The following is a 17,907-nucleotide window of genomic DNA, read 5'->3' as shown; positions in this document are numbered from 1 at the left end:
ACAGCAGCCAGGTGCCACGGCAAGTTGTGGCGGCACAAGTACCACATGAGCGTGCCTCCTCTCACCAACCAAATGAGTTCGATTTTGAACCATCGATTGTTTTTGTTTATGATGATATCATCTTTTGGGCCGTTAAGGACCGGAATCCTCTGTAGAACCTGTTGTATGCGGCAGACCGGCCTGTGTGGGGCCAACGACAGCCCGCCGTGCCGTTTGTGCAGAATATACTCTGTTCATCGGGTGTTGCCGTCCATGTTAGGCCCTGGGGCCAAAAAACCTTCTGATTCACCACTCAAGGTGGGCCACACAACAGGTACAGCAGGGAGGGGACGCAGACCATGGGTTTGTGTCCGGGGCCCACCGTGGTGTTTATATTCCATCCGACCCGTTCATCAGGTACGCCTCAACGGGACGGAGAGAAACTTCAGAAATAAACCTGATTCAAAACTCACGCGAGACAATTAAACCGATCTTAGTATGGGCTGTATGTGTTGGCAATTTATTTTTGGCTCCAACGACCACGATCCAGGATTTTTGCAAGAGAATGTTCACATCAAACATCAGAGCCGTGCAAAAGGTGGGCCACACCATAAAGATCACTTGCGGTGAAAAAACATGATGGTCTATTGATCAGGTGGGCTACACCGTGGAAATGGGTAGGCAGTAGATGGTCTAACTCAACGAACAGGCCTGGCCCACCCAACTAATGCCTGGATTAGCATGATGTTGGCCCGAGGTAATATCCATGGTGTTGGTGTGGTCAACAGGTGGGGTCCACAGAGATGTCCGTGATGAATCCACTCCGTCCATATTTTTTGAGAGATTATAATAGAACAGTATTATAAAAATCAGTAAGATACAAAATTCAAGTGGACCACACCAACGAAACAGTAGAAAAGAAACATCCACAGTTGAAATATTCCTGGAGGTTAACATGATGTTTATATGCCATCCAAACCGTTCATAGGGTTACTAACACTCAGATAAACTGTAGGAAAACTTATGTCATCCCAGGCGTTCAATCCCACTATTTCGTGTGGCATGGCCCACATGAGTTTTTTGATCTGCCTATTTTTAGAATCCAGTCCCATTGTGGTCTTTCAAAACGGATGGACGGAGTGAATTTGTCACAGACATCACTGTCGGCCCCACACAGACCCAGGCATAGGATTATCTCTGTTCCGGGATCATAGGCAATCCGCTTCCCTCCATTTCCTACCACCAATTTCCTACAGACGCTATCTGATATCTAATGTTAGATGGTTAGGATTGTTTAATGCGACTTTTGGGATGATATGGACGGACGCGGATTCCCTGCGAAGGCCTCTCGCAGGAAGTTCCTGCGCAAGGATGCTGGGTGGGGCCCACAGAGATGTTTGTGTGAAATCCACCCCGTCCATCCGTTTTGAGGGATCATTTTAGGACGTGTGACCAAAAAAAATGGTGTATCCAACACACAAATGGGCTACACGAGAGGAAATAGTGGGCATTCAGTGAGAACCGTTGAAGCATTCCTATGGCTATAAAAGTTCCGTATCAAGCTATATTTTTGGTGTTTTCTCTTTATCCCATTTGGAATGACCTTATAAACGGTTTGGATAGCATATAAACATCGCCCAAGAAGGTTTCAACGGTGAAAATTTCTTTTCCCAATTTTCCCTCTCGTGTGATCCACTTGAGTTTTGAATCCACCTCATTTTTTGTCTCAGGTACTAAAATGAGCTCGAAAAATGGATGGACATAATGAATTTCTCACCTACATTGCAGCGGGCCCCGTCCAGCATCCTTACACTGGAACGTACAGGGAAAGGCTTTCGAAGGAAATCCGCATCTGGTCAACTATCACCATGCTCTTATCCATCCACCGACCGATTCGCTGCAGCTGCGAAGCACACCGAAAATGAGGAATTGGTCATATGTGGAGAGTCGTTTTCGTAATAAATTCGCGATAAGTATATAAATGCATTCGAGTGAAACTATGGTACGATTTTTCTATTCAGCGCGTGACAGTTTAGTACGAACATGGGGCTTTCATTTTCTTATGGTTTGAGGACTCGTCCGAGTCATACCCGTCTCAGACTCGGTCCACATTAGTACAATTTAGAGGTATACATGAGTCCAATCGAGTCAAGCTTGGCACAGCTCAACTCAGCTCAGCCACTAGCTAACCCCAACTCGAACTTGGCTAAACTTGGTCCTCGAGCTTAATTGGCTAGCTCGGCTCGGTTCGGTTCAGTCAATGGCTCGGGGTAGTTCAAGCCGAGTTCAAGCCAAAATCAAACTTGCCTGTGCAGCATTTTCACAAATAGATAGACTACACCTTCAAATTATCACTGTATGTAAAACAGTAGCAACGATTTTATAGGTATTTCATCAAACACCTTGCAGGCAACATCAAAATAAATAAAAAAATAATGGTATTTGTTTCTTATACATACCTTCCTTGCCACCAGCCGACACTTCGTTGAGTCATTTCATGAAACACTTGGTGAGCAACATCCATATCAAAGTAACTAAGTCACCGAACTAGTTCAATCCGAGTTTGATTTGAGTTGGGTTTAATCCGAGTCGAGTCGAGCTCAGGCAGGCTCGAACTCAAAAAATCAGCTCAAATTCAGTTTCGAACCAAGTCGAATCGAGCTTTTTCGAGTCAAGTCGAGCGAGCTAACCAAGCTAACTTGGTTCATGTACAGCCCTAGTACAATTGGTGCCACGGGTCTTGATTTTGGGTTCACTCGGGGCAAGTTGGCTACGACTTTTATCACGCCCCAAAATTCGAGTACAAAGTGTACACCCTCAGACCCAAGTTTTGGCCCATGACACGTACACTAAGTGTACTAATTTCATTCAATTATACAATTATTCATCTAACTACTAGCTCTACCGTCGATTTACATTTCATTCATACTCAACAACATCTCAAAAATAAGAAATGATCATTTATTCCAGTAATCAATCATAAACATAATTAAGGACCCTTTCATTTGGGATCTTATGAAATGAAATAAATATGTCCAACAACTTGAAAGAATTAATTTACAATATAAGAAAATCAAATATAATTAAAGTAAAAATATCATGATTAATCTAAGGCAGCAACTTCTTCCTCTATCAAGTAGAGTCACGTGTCATTTAAGTCTTTTCCGGCTTAACCACGTATTCCTGTTCTTGAGCCATTGGCTCACCCTCATTCACATCTATACGATTTTTCCATCAATAAAAAAGATAAGCTGGACACCCCTAGTGAGAATTCCCGACATGGTTCTTTACATCAAATTATAATAGAATGTCAATAATCATACACAATATAAATTTGATAAAAATACAAATGTAATGCATCAATGCATCAAGTGGGAATCCGTTCACTTGCTTGAGTTGGAAACTCGTCAACCTGCATCTGCCCCTTGGCAGGCTCCTACCATCTGGTAAGCATAGGCAAGGCCCGCATTTACTCCTTGAGTAGGTTTCCACTAGTATAGTAGGCTTCTGGTAACGATTCTACCAGGATATACCATCCAGGGAGGTCCTCCAAGAATCCAACATGTGTTATACATGCAATTGATAAATGCATCATGTAATCATGAATCATGTATTGCATATGTCATTTCAATTATCACATTTGAATCAACATAGTCTAATACATTAATCAAATCATATCATTACTAATACAGAAATCACAAGCCTTTAAATCAACTAAGAGTACATATCAATTAAATCATGGCAATTAAATTAGGATAATAATACAACACATCAAACAATCCATCTATTTTAACTTGATGGATGAGAAACACATCAGGATCACTCACCTTGATGTGGTGGAGATGATTCTGTGAACCAACGGTTTGAATTGAATTAGGACTTCCTAAAATCACATAAATAAGAATTTTTTTTAATCTTACGAATTGTACATAATGAATAAAACGTATGATTTATTATTTATCATTTATTTAGATCGATGTTGCCCATCCAATGGTCTGATCACTCCAAAATTTGAGGCCTTGATATATCTTAGCCTTAGAAATCATATGGTTAACATGGATCTAATCTAATTAAACTAAGTGATCCCACACTAATCTCTATAGCAAGATATTTCACCTAAGATTTACTATTTTCATCATATGTATCAATAGGCCGATGTGATGAATGTGTGGTCAATCCAACTCGTTCATTGCATAGATCTTAAAGAATAATTCTAAATTATGAGAAAATAAAATTAAAATATCCATCACTGACCTGTATCAAAGGCGACTTAATGTTTCCTTATTTCTCTCTTATCTTTGCGCTAAGAAACATTTTAAAAAAGGGTAGTTTTTATAAAGTTTCGGATCCAATTCTGAAAGTTTCATTAACAACCAAAGATATGGCATGGATTTCATGATACAAGTAGTTAGGATTCGATTCTTCCAAGTACGATTCCAAGTTATCGCTTGAAATAACCGATCAACTAGAAAACATACATAAAGACTGTCTAAGGATGTATTTTGATTTAATTAGGGTCCAGAGATGATGGAGAACATCCCATATGGACGGTTGAGATTAGATGGATGAGCTTAACCCAATAGAAAGTTATGATTAACTAATGAATAACTCAGATTAAACAACGGGAGTTTTTTTTTCTAAAGATAAAGGAGAGTCTATCTTGAATAGGGAGGGAAAATAGGTAGTTTCTGTTTCAAACTTTGTTTGTGTTGGATAAAACTAAATTTTAGGGAATTGTTTCATAGGAATTCTTTCATACATACATGTGCCTTTTAATTGATGACATTCCCTAACATGTTATGAGAAATTCACTCCACTCATTTTCTTTACCTTGTCATGTTAATATATGGGTCCAAAAATGAAGTATAACTAGTACTCGAGTGGCCTGCTTGATTATAAACCGTGAGCAAGAAGAATTATCATTGAAACTTCTCTTCTTACTATTAATATTATTATTATTATTATTATTATTCATTTATATTTTACTTTTTTACCATCGTACTTTACACATGTGCATGTACATGTGTGGAGGATGGAAACATTAGGTGACATGTGTGGATGAAACGGTGAATCCGTTTCCTACTATTAATGTTCTCCCCATTTTTTCTCCGTTATTATACAAAAAACGGATGTTTATCTTCCTTTGTATTTTATTTTATTTTTAGATGTGAGACCTACAACGATGTGGACCAAAATCCACTTCATTCATCAATTTTGTTATATTCTGTTGGGCCATTGGCCCGAATATAAGATAGATTTGAATTTTAAGTAGGCCACATACCATATGGTGTGGATGCACATAGAGGGAGGTTTTCAATTTAAAAAAAAAAAAACCACAACTCAAGTCTCTCAGTACTTGAAGAGCCGTGAGAGAATGACCCTCTCACATCCTTATTTTTCACATAAAACTTTGGTTTTGCATATCTTTTGATTGGACCATCCAAACAAAGTGAAATTTTAGCTTAGTTCGTCATTTTGTGTGCTCTATCAACCGATTAAGTTTGAGCTTTGATCTCACAAGGATGGCTAAGATGCATTTCTAATGGCTTACATCTACCCATAATTTAAAACAAAGTTTACCGACATCTTATATAAAAATTAACCGTTAGTTTTAATGTATACCCTGTGATCTACCTAATAAATGGTTCATTTAGATATTTAGATGGCCTAGTTGGAAGATCTGACTGTGATGGATGATCAATTGATGGTCTAAATTTTAAATAAGTAGATAATTAAAATGTTAATCGTATTTATGAGTTATTGTATAGTCATTTTTGTAAATGGATACGTATAAAGTAATTTTTGGATACGATCTATGTTATAAATGTATACTGTTAGATTCAAGTTATTAGTTCATAGGTGTAAAATGCGTAGATCATGATTTTGACGATAAATTAAGCATATTCATAATTGACAAATAATATGAACATATCAGAATGTTAATTTAACGTATGTACGAGTGGATATGAAGATCTGGTAGTTACTTTACTTTGATCAAGTGGTCCAAATTTAAAGCAGTCGGTTAGATATCCTCACCTAGTGGTAAATAGTTGATTTAATAGTCAGTTTGATGAACATGTGAGAATACTAAGGTATTCAGGGGTTTGTCCTATTAATCAACCATCGAAAAATGCTCCCTATGGTTAGATTCAAGTTAAACTACATAAATATTAATGGATCTACAAGTGTAGGTTAAACAAGTGTAATCATACATCCTTATGTATAGGTAAACTCGCACCTAAAATTTTGGGTTGTAACATTCTACCCCCCTTAAAATAAAATCTCGTCCTCGAGATTTGAAATATAATATAAAAATAATAATTTCTAGTTACATTGATATTGTCAATAGTTTTAGACACGGGATTATTTTATAAGATTTTTTTTATATTTTTTTATTTTTATTTTTTTCAAGTATGGGACCAACGTTCATCTAACAAAAGATTTTAAAATTTAGTAGAGATTATGGTTTTTTTTTTTAAAGTATTTCAAAAAAAATGTTAATTTAATGAAAGTAAATTATCATAATGAAAAAATATGTCAGTTAAATCGTCATGACACTTGTTTGGGTATATTGATTGTCTCTGTGAAATTTTACCTTATTTCGCTAATTATAAATATTTTTAAAAAATTCTTGCCATTAGATCTGACTAAAACAAACAAATTCAGGCCAAAATGTACCAACTCCCTAAATCAGTATAATTAATATCAAATTCAGATTTTTTTGCTAAATATTTTCTTTTCTTAGCATAGACTTTTATTATTATTATTATTATAGACCTACAAGTGGGCTTTTGAATCACCAATATCAAATTTTTATTTATAATTACAAATTTTATAATTACAGTGCCTACTGCTGTCCATTTTTGTCACGCCCCAAACTCGGAAAATGGGCTCACCAAATTTTTGATCGCCGAATTCGGCGCCGACAGCCTCCATAGTGCCCCATTCTCGGATCCCGGCACTCACGTGCCCGATTCCGATCCTAGGATCCTATAAGGAGGATTTTCAGTATGAAATTTTTTTTATAATGGAGCATAACCACAAGCATAACCAAATCACAAAACAACATCACCATATATTCACTATATCAAAAACTTTTAAGTACAATGTGGAAAGGGAAATACAGGGTGACCAAAAACTCCAAAATAATCTCATGTACGCTCCTGCCTCAGCGCTGTTGCGATCTAATGTCACCTGCACGTAATGGTCATACACAAGCTTACAAAAGCTTAGAGGGTGGTGTAAGTATGTGCGCAAGGCAAGCGCCAAGTGTACAATATCAGAGTAATGCGAAAATATGCGGTAAGTCCATGAATGCTATCAGCTATACCAAAGCTATATGATGCAAGGCATGAATGCTATCGGTTATACTAAGGTCATGCGATGCCAGGCCTATATAGCAAAATGTCATATGCGGGATGCAAAGCAAGCATGTCAGTCCTCATCAAGTACACATATCAGTACAGTTCCTCTTTGGATATCACCGGGGTCTAATACACTTCACACTGACTGCCTCCTCCTTAGCTGCACAGCCAAGCAAGTGGAAGAGGGCACACTATCCGCCTGACCAGTAATCTGTCAATACCTACCCAGCTCATCGATAGCGGACTCATTTGCGAGCTGGTCAAACTCAGCCTAGCTTATATCCCCCTCACTCGGGGGATAAGGCCACACCCCCTTCCAACCGATCATGACACAGTGGGAGACGCGGCCTACTGGTATTCGGCACTCGGGCGCTCGTGTATCCACTCGGTCTAAACGTTGGAGCATCTCCTGGTACCAAAAAGGTTCTGTGAATTTCATCCAAGGACATCCTAAGTGCCCACAATGCTAGAGCCAATATTTTCGATATCCAATATGACCATCCACGATGTGCCTGTGGAGGCCACGGCCCTGATGTCGCTAGGGCGTGCAGTGATCACGACACACAATGCGATATGCATGAGTCACACCGTCAATCTTGCAATAATCATGCGCGTACCACGCGATCATGTGGGGCACTTTGTCTTATAAGGAGTCCCGTAAATGTCTCAGCCCAACGGCTTATGCTATAATCAAACATTCCTTATATCAAGCATACGTTGATGCGTATGGGCATGAATCATGGAGTTATACTAAGCATGTTATAAAGTGATGAATTATCAACAAGTATGGGTCTATCAATGGGCCCTAAGGAGAGTTACAATGCGGACATTTAACCAACATTGTACTTACAATGTGGACGTCAAACCATCATTACTCCCAAGGCATAGCCCGCCATAAAGGTCAACACATAAACCATGGTGGAATCACATTCAATGGGCCTTATGTACATCCCATTAGGCCTTGACCCACGGGCCTCCAATACATCAAACGGGCCTAATCACATGGGCCTTATATATATACCAAGGTGGGCCTCAATGGATGGCCACAAGTACATCAATATGTGTGTATATATATATATATATATATATATATATATAAACGAATCATATCAAAAGACCAACTGGACTGCACTCCAAATAACAGTGGTGAGAATGATTTCTACTATTAAAATTCCTAAGGCCCACCATAACATATATTTCCCATCCAACATGTTCATAAACTAACATAGTGATAGATGAAGTGGTAGTAAATATCACCTTATTAGGAAACTATTATAGCCCCTTAAAAATTTTGAACAGTGGACGTCATTGTCCACTACTTTAAAAGGTGGGGTCCACTTGAACTTTAAATCTGACTTATTTTTATTCTCAAGCCTTAAGACGAGCTTTCAAAATGGTTGAACGGCTTGGATGCAACACATGCATCATGGTGGTCCAGGTGTGGACGGTGTGGATAGAACACATGCATCATGGGGTCCGCTAGCCGTCCAGCAGCCCAGCAAAACGGCTGGACGGAATGGTAAAACACATACATTTTGGTGGGTTCCACCGTCCACCTGGACGGTGTGAATAAAACACATACATCATTGTGGGTCCCACGTGAGGCCCACCAAAACGCTTATTTGACATCCAATCTGTTGATAAGGTCTCACGAACCCAGATGAATAGGAAAAACAAATTTCATACTGGATCCAAATCTTCTAGGACCCACACAAGGTCTCAATGGCAGATGCTTAGTCCCACTGTTCCCTGCCGTGTGGGCCACCTGACCTGAGTATAGGGTTGATTTTTGGGGGGATCACAGCCCTAAGGGCCCCCATCAAAATGCATGGTGTTGATGTGTGGTACACATTATGGTGGGGCCCACGGCTGGGACCCAACGGTCCCTGCCCGTTCACGTGGCCACAACGCAGGACGCTGCTGCCCGACTTGGCATATATATATATATATATATATTATATATATATATATATATATATATATATATATATTAATTTTGGTTTATCTGAGGTTTTTCACACGTGGGGCCTGCTTCAACAAAATCCACCCCAGCCATTTGATTTTCTGGCTCGAGACAGACCAAACGAGCCCAATATTCAATATATTTTGGTGCATAAAAATATCAGGGTGTATTTCAACGGTAAAAATACTGTTCTCTATGCTATGGCCCGCCAGAAAGTCGGATTGGTGTCATTTTTCGGCTCAACGCCTAAAATGATATGGAAAATAGGATGGACGACGTGGATTGAATTCATACATCAAAGTGGGGCCTACATAAGCAACCCACCCCAAATTTCAAATCAAACTGACATTTTTGTTTGCTTGTCTGTACACAACACTGTCAGTTCACTTTTCACTTTTCAGCCACGTCCAGCGTCCCTGGACACTGGACAGTTTGCATACAACACATGCATAAGGTGGGTCCCACGTGTGGGGACCACGGCTGGTGGGTCCCATGTGGACGTGGCCCACTTGATTTGGATCAACTTGATATTTGTGTTTTCCCATCTCCCTAAGGTAGGGCCCACATGGTTTGGACGGTTGGATAAGACACACATCAAGGTGGGGTACGTCCGGGTGGACCACACAGCCACATCATCACACAAAAGAAAGAAAAAGAGAGGGAGAGAGGGAAAAAAAGAGACACGTGCGATGGAGGGACCCCAACACTATGGACCCTCCCTTCCATAATTTAAAACATACATCAAGTGGGTCTCATTTCGTATGGGCCCACCGATCAAAATCAACAGTGGAGATCCTTTCTCTACCGAAATAGAGGGGTTTAATGACCCATTTTCAAACTAGAAAGTAAACATCATGATGGGGTCCATGGAAAATGGCCCCATCGATGGCCCACCTTAGGGTCCAAAGCGAGATCCATACCATCGATCGGTAGGCCTCACTTGGCCTATCATAAAAATATGAAAACTAGCCTATAGAAGCACCCACCGTTCGATCTTTTTGGTCCGTTGGAAAGCTGATTTCCTTGTGCTTCATTGTAATGGAGGATGATGAGAGATGAATGGCTAAGATGAAGGATGAATGGCTAAGATGAAGGATCTAGAGATGGGAAGTGGGCCACACACAACACTCGCTTTTCTCTCCCTTTGGAAGTGCTTGGACGTCCACACTTCTTTGTTGCTTTGAAAGTGTGAAGAGAAAGAGAGGGAGAGAGGGTGGTTGTAAGAGAGGTGATGTGTGATGGAGTGATGGAAAGTGAGTGATGGGATGATGGGCATGTACTTGACATGTATGGGTGTGTAAGAGAGAGAGAGGGAGAGAGTTGACTTTGGGGTTGCTTTTGGGGATGGGACATGTACTTGACATGTGAGGTGATTGATTGAATTGATTTGACATGTTGTAGAGATTCTCTTAAAATTGCAAACGCGCGGCGTTTACTCGAACTAAATCCGGGTCCACATCTCCCTGCTAGAGTATAGGATCGGTATACAAGACGCGGTGTTGGAACAGAAGCGACGGTGCGGTCACAAAGATACAAGTTTCGAGTCGAGTCGACTCTGATCTACAGGATACGACTTAAGGTCGCACGCAAACATCGATTATAGGTCGTGGATTGCCGGACTTCGACGGGAAGGATAGCGGGAGTCGACGGAACAGTACGGACTAGGATATGAGTCTTACAATTTCTGTCTAGCCGGACTTTAGGGAATTTAATGTTTTAATTTAACTTTACAGTTCAAATAATATTAAATCAGAGTACACGGAAACATCCTAATGTAGTTTTATACATTCATTTTTTTTAAATAATAAAAAATAATACATCAATGAATATGGAACATTTATTTATTTACATTTTTTTTCCTAATACACAATAGTCAAATAGGGAATCCTAAGTGTACAATTTCTAATTAAAGGGGATCTATCAATTATGTATGTATGTGAGATCATAACTTACAGGTCACACTAAATTTCAAACGAGCATCTCTCTGATACCATTCTGTCACGCTCTGAAATTCGAGTACAGAGTGTGCACCCTTAGACCCGAGTTTCGGCCCATAACACGTACACTAAGTGTACTAATTTCATTCAATTATACAATTATTCATCTACCTACTAGCTCTACCGTCGATTTACATTCCATTCATACTCAACAACATCTCAAAAATAAGAAACGATCATTTATTCCAGTAATCAATCATAAACATAACTAAGGACCCTTTCATTTGGGATCTTATGAAATGAAATAAACATGTCCAACAACTTGAAAGAATTAATTTACAATCTAAGAAAATCAAACATAATTAAAGTAAAAATATCATGATTAGTCTAAGGCAGTAACTTCTTCCTCTATCAAGTAGAGCCACTTGTCCCTTAAGTCTTTTCCAGCTCAACCACGTATTCCTGTTTTTGAGCTACCGACTCACCCTCATTCACATCTGTACGGTTTTTCCATCAATAAAAAGGATAAGTTGGGCAAGCCTAGTGAGAATTCCCGACATGGTTCTTTACATCAAATTATAATAGAATGCCAATAATCATACACAATATAAATTTGATAAAAATGCAAATGCAATGCATCAATGCATCAAGTGGGAATCCGTCCACTTGCTTGAGTTGGAAACCCATCAACCCGCATCTGCCCCTTGGCAGGCTTCTACCATCTGGTAGGCATAGGCAAGGCCCGCATCTACTCCTTGAGTAAGCTTCCACTAGTATAATGGGCTTCTGGTAATGATTCTACCAAGATATACCATCCAGATAAGTCCCCCAAGAATCCAGCATGTGTTGTGCATACAATTGATAAATGCACCATGTAATCATGAATCATGTATTGCATAGGTTATTTCAATTATCACATTTGAATTAACATAGTCTAATTCATTAATCAAATTATATCATTACTAATACAGAAATCACAATCCTTTAAATCAACTAAGAGTACATATCAATTAAATCATGACAATTAAATTAGGATAATAATACAACACATCAAACAATCCATCTATTTTAACTTGATAGATGGGAAACACATTGGGATCACTCACCTTGATGTGGTGGAGATGATTCCATGAACCAACGGTTTGAATTGAATTAGGACTTTTTAAAATCACATAAATAAGAATTTTCTTTAATCTTACGATTACACATAATAAATTAAATGTACAATTTATTATTTACCATTTATTTAGATCGATGTTGCCCATCCAATGGTCTGATCACTCCAAAATTTGAGGTCTTGACATATCTTAGCCTTAGAAATCATATGGTCAACATGGATCTAATCTAATTAAACTAGGCGATCCCACACCAATCTTTATAGCAAGATATTTCACCTAAGATTTACTATTTTCATCATATGTATCAATAAGTCGATGCGATGAACGTGTGATTAATCCAACTTGTTCATTACATAGATCTTAAAGAATAATTCTAAATTACGAGAAAATAAAATTAAAATATCCATCACTAACCTGTATCAAATGCGACTTAATGTTTCCTTATTTCTCTCTTGTCTTTGCGCTAAGAAGCATTTTGAAAAAGCATAGTTTTTATAAAACTTCGGATCCAATTCTGAAAGTTTTATTAACAATCAAAGATATGACATGGATTTGATGATACCAAGTGTGGTTAGGATTCGACTCTTTCAAGTACGATTTCAAGTTATCGCTTGAAATAACCCGTCAACTAGAAAACATACATAAAGACTGTCTAAGAATGTATTTTAATTTAATTAGGGTCCAGAGACGATGGAGAACATCCCATATGGACAGTTGAGATTAGATGGATGAGCTTAACCCAATAGAAAGTTATAATTAACTAATGAATGACTCAGATTAAACAACAGAAGTTTTTTTTCAAAAGATAAAAGAGAGTCTATCTTGAATAGGGAGGGAAAATAGGTAGTTTTTGTTTCAAACTTTATTTGTGTTGGATAAAACTAAATTTTAAGGAATTGTTTCATAGGAATTCTTTCATACATACATTTGCCTTTCAATTGATGACATTCTTTAACATGTTATGAGAAATCTACTCCGTCCATTTTCTTTACCTTGTCATGTTAATAAATGGGTCAAAAAATAAAGTATAACTAGTACTCGAGTGGCCTGCTTGATTATAAACCGTGAGCAAGAAGAACTATCATTGAAACTTTTCTTTTTACTATTACTATTATTATTATTATTATTATTCATTTATATTTTATTTTTTTTATCATCGTACTTTACACATGTGTGTGCACACATATGGAGGATGGAAACATTAGGTGACTTGTGTGGATGAAACGATGGATCCGTTTCCTACTATTAATGTTCTTCCCATTTTTTCTCCGTTATTATACAAAAACCGGATGTTTATCTTTCTTTATATTTTATTTTATTTTTAGATGTGAGACCTACAACGATGTGGACCAAAATCCACTCTATTCATCAATTTTGTTATATTATGTTGGGTCATTGGCCCAAATATAAGATAGATTTGAATTTTAAGTAGGCCACATACCATATGGTGTGGATGCACGTAGAGGGTGGTTTTCAATTTTTTTAAAAAAAATAACTCAAGTCTCTCTGTACTTGGAGAGCCATGAGAGAATGACCATCTCACGTCCTCATTTTTCACATAAAACTTTGGTCTTGCATATCTTTTGATTGGACTGTCCAAATAAAGCGAAATTTTAGCTTGGTTCGTCATTTTGTGTGCTCTATCAACTAATTAAGTTTGAGCCTTAATCTTATGAGGATGGCCAAGATGCATTTCTAATGGCTTACATCTATCCATAATTTAAAACAAAGTTTACCAACATCCTATGTAAAAAATTAACCGTTAGTTTTAATGTATACCCTGTGATCTACCTAATGAATGGTTCATTTAGATATTTGGATGGCCTAGTTGGAAGATCTGATGGTGATGGATGATCAATTGATGGTTTAAATTTTAAATAAGTAGATGATTAAAATGTTAATCATATTTATGAGTTATTGTACAGTCATTTTTGTAAATGAATACGTATAAAGTAGTTTTTGGATACGATATATATTAGAAATGTATACTGTTAGATTCAAGTTATTAGTTCACAGGTGTAAAATGCATAGATCATGATTTTGATGGTAAATAAGCATATTCATAATTGATAAATAATATGAACGGATCAAAATGTTAATTTGACGTGTGTACGAGTGGATATAAAAATCTGGTGGTTACTTTACTTTGATCAGGTGGTCCAAATTTAAAGCGGTCGGTTAGATATCCTCATCTAGTGGTAAATAGTTGATTTAATGGTCGGTTTGATGAACGGGTGAGAATACTAAGGTATTCAGGGGTTTATCCTATTAATCAACCGTCGAAAAATGCTCCCTATGGTTAGATTCAAGTTAAACTACATAAATATTAATAGATCTACAAGTGTAGAGTTAAACAAGTGTAATCATACATCCTTATGTACAGGTAAACTCGCACCTAAAATTTCGGGTTGTTACAACTCTGGGGTAATCAAGGCAGGTCGACTCATTTGAATTAGTTTATTCAAAAATTTTAAGGTGTACTAAGTAAACTCTGTGAGACCCACCATGATGTATGTGTCTTATCAGCTCACTTTTTAGCATGAGACCAAAATTTTAGGTATCCAAAGATCAAGTGAACCACACCATAGGAAAATGTGTGAATTAAATAGCTACTTTTTGGGCCCTGGGAGGATGTCAACGATGGACATCATTATCCTCGCTGTTTCCTGTCATAGGGTGATTGACGGTGCGGATAAGATACATACATCCACGGTGGGTCCCTCAAAATTTAGTAGCACGTTGTAGCCTGCTCAGTACGCAACCCGCTTCCCTGAGAACAACGGCACGCATTCAAGTGAAATAAAATAGAACAGTTTGGGGCATGCTTCATCCCATATGGGAATTAACAGATCAATGGTTAGGATCATCAGCTTGGCCTAACTCAGCTGAGTTACCCCTGATTGGTCCGGTATGACTCAACTCAAGACCAGAGAAGAGTCGGTCCGAGTCCGAGTCTGAAAACCATGATTGTGGCCTCATTTTTCCTATTCATCTGCTTCTTCCAAAAGACCTTAGGATATAGTGAACTCGCATCGTTGTAGCCGCAATGTAAAATAAACAAATGGGGAAGCACTGGCCAGGACAGTGCTTTGTGTGGGTGACTTTGGACCGTCTACAGGCCCATGTCCAGACCTGAGCTTGTTTTCAGGCCCAATAACTAATTGGCTTAGCCCTAGGCCTAAGATTACCTAATGCCCAAACAGGTAATAGATATCCAGCCCTGAAAATATTTTGGGATTATGACCTATCGACACTGGAATCTGCTATTCAGACGGGTTTCTTTGAGTTAATATATGCCACATTTACAGATTTCCAGTGCCTGCGTATCAAACATCACGAAATTGCAAAGTATTTAACAACTCTCCATTTTGGAGTCAATCTCCCTGGGCTCGAAAAGTAGACCCAACTTGGCCTGGTTAAATGACTCCGCAACTTGTCGTACTTGGGGGCGACTGGTGGTGTCAAACCATATTAGGTCCAACCAAATCTTGGTCAACTCGGACAATTCACATGGGACTTATCAGCGTCTTAAAACCACATGGGTTTGGACATTTCGATAGTTGGGTCTTGTCAGCAAAAGCTAAATTCAGGTTGAGCTGGACCGGTCTCAGTCAGATCAGGCCCATCTTTCACCCTCGATGCCAGTTAAGTGCACACCTCGACAGAACCATGCCCCTCTTTCAAGGACTCCAATTTCCTACGTCAGTAGCAAAGAAGTTGTCCGTCTCAATCTCAACTAACACGAGACCTGTAGTGAACCGCGGTTTCTGAGCTGGCAAAAAATAACTTAATGGTAGAGCATAGCCTCCCCAAAGCTAATGTTGACGGTTCAAGTTTATTCCAGCTTCTGGTTTCTTCGTCCCATAGCCCCACGATGAAAAAGTGGCCATGAGATGCCTGCCATTGAAATCTCTTACGCCACCAAAGTTCTAAATTAGGCTGATATTTTAAGAATCCAGATCATTTGCCTTCCACAAACAGAGAATTTTTATTTTCCTGCACGATGATTGGTCCACATTAGTTGTCAGCATTGCTGCATTAAATGCAATAGATGATGATGTGCCCAATTAGATTACAACAAATAAAAATTTCCTTTGTGTCAAGCGGCGGATCCAAATTCTTCATTTTTTGCCTTCCTCTTGGTGTGACACACCTCATGAGCAGGCCGGATGTAATACAAACACAACAGTGGGGTTAGGAAGGTTAATTCCCTGTGGTGAGGCCAACTTGAATTTGGATCAATCTTATTTTGGGCTCGCAAGCATGAGCTGGCATGGACGGTGTCAATGTAACAAACATCCGGGTGGGTTAGGAAACCTCCTCTCTCTCTCTCTCTCTCTCTCTCTCTCTCTCTCTCTCTCTCTCTCTCTCTCTCTCTCTCAATGTCGGCTCAAAATTTGGCTCTGCATGTTCAAGAGGACGTTCATGGTACAATCTACCTCATGATCAATGGTCTAGAGCTTGCATGTGCTCCAAAAATCAATTTTAATCTTTTATTCTATTGGCATAAAATTATTCAGGCGACTAAATTAGTCATTCATCACCACATGTTTGGATTTCTGAACCACATCTCGGTGAGCCCAAGAAACTACCATGAATGTTTAAATGAGAGGGTAACCCCTCTCAACTATTGTATATGATGTGGCCCACCCAAGTCATGAATTGACTTGATTTTTAAGCCTGTTAGTCCATGAGTGGCCCATCATGGAATGGTGCATCTTAATAATGGGGTAGATGTTCGACACACATCACAATGGGCCCACACAGCTCGACCTCATGGGAAGTTTCCACAGACAACACCAAAATATTGATGCAAAAATCTAGTCCACCATCACTGAGCTGCCAACCTTCCGAGTATCTACACAATAGGAGAAAGGCAATGGAGACCTTGACTAGAGAAGGGGACCCTTCGATGCCAATGTCAGGCTGGGAATCTGAATCTAGTGGTGTAGAGGGGTTTTGGGTGAGTTTGCGTACCTCTTCCTATAGGTGGGTCCCTTATTTATATTGTTCATAGGACAATGTGGCCCGTCATCTTAGGCACGATCTCAGCCACTAAGCGAGACGTGCGCGAGCGATGATGTCGCTGGTTATCCTAAAATCACGGGTCTAGCAGTTATTTTTGTCGTGCGTTACTGGAGGAGATCATACATCTAGCTTATCTGGTCGAACTCTCTTGGTTGAGCAAAGACGATCTGAGCCGAGTTCTGTCGAACGGTCGAGGACATTTCGATAGTCGGGCCTTGTCAGCAAAAGCTCAATTCAGGTTGAGCTAGACCTGGACTTGAATTCTTAGCTCATAGGGTGACCTGACCGGGCCCATCTTTCACCCCCAATGCCAGTTAAGTGCACACCTCGACAGAACCACGCCCCTCTTTCAAGGACTCCAATTTCCTGCGTCGGTAGTAAAGAAGTCGTACGTCTCAATCTCAACTAACACGAGGCCTGTAGTGACCCGCGGCTTCTGAGCTGACAAAAAATAACTTGATGGTAGAGCATAGCCTCGCCAAAGCCAATGTTAACGGTTCAAGTGTAATCCTGCTTCT

Source organism: Magnolia sinica, chromosome 2, assembly GCF_029962835.1.
Source record: "Magnolia sinica isolate HGM2019 chromosome 2, MsV1, whole genome shotgun sequence".
In the NCBI taxonomy this organism is placed as follows: domain Eukaryota; kingdom Viridiplantae; phylum Streptophyta; class Magnoliopsida; order Magnoliales; family Magnoliaceae; genus Magnolia; species Magnolia sinica.
This window is presented reverse-complemented; position numbering follows the sequence as displayed.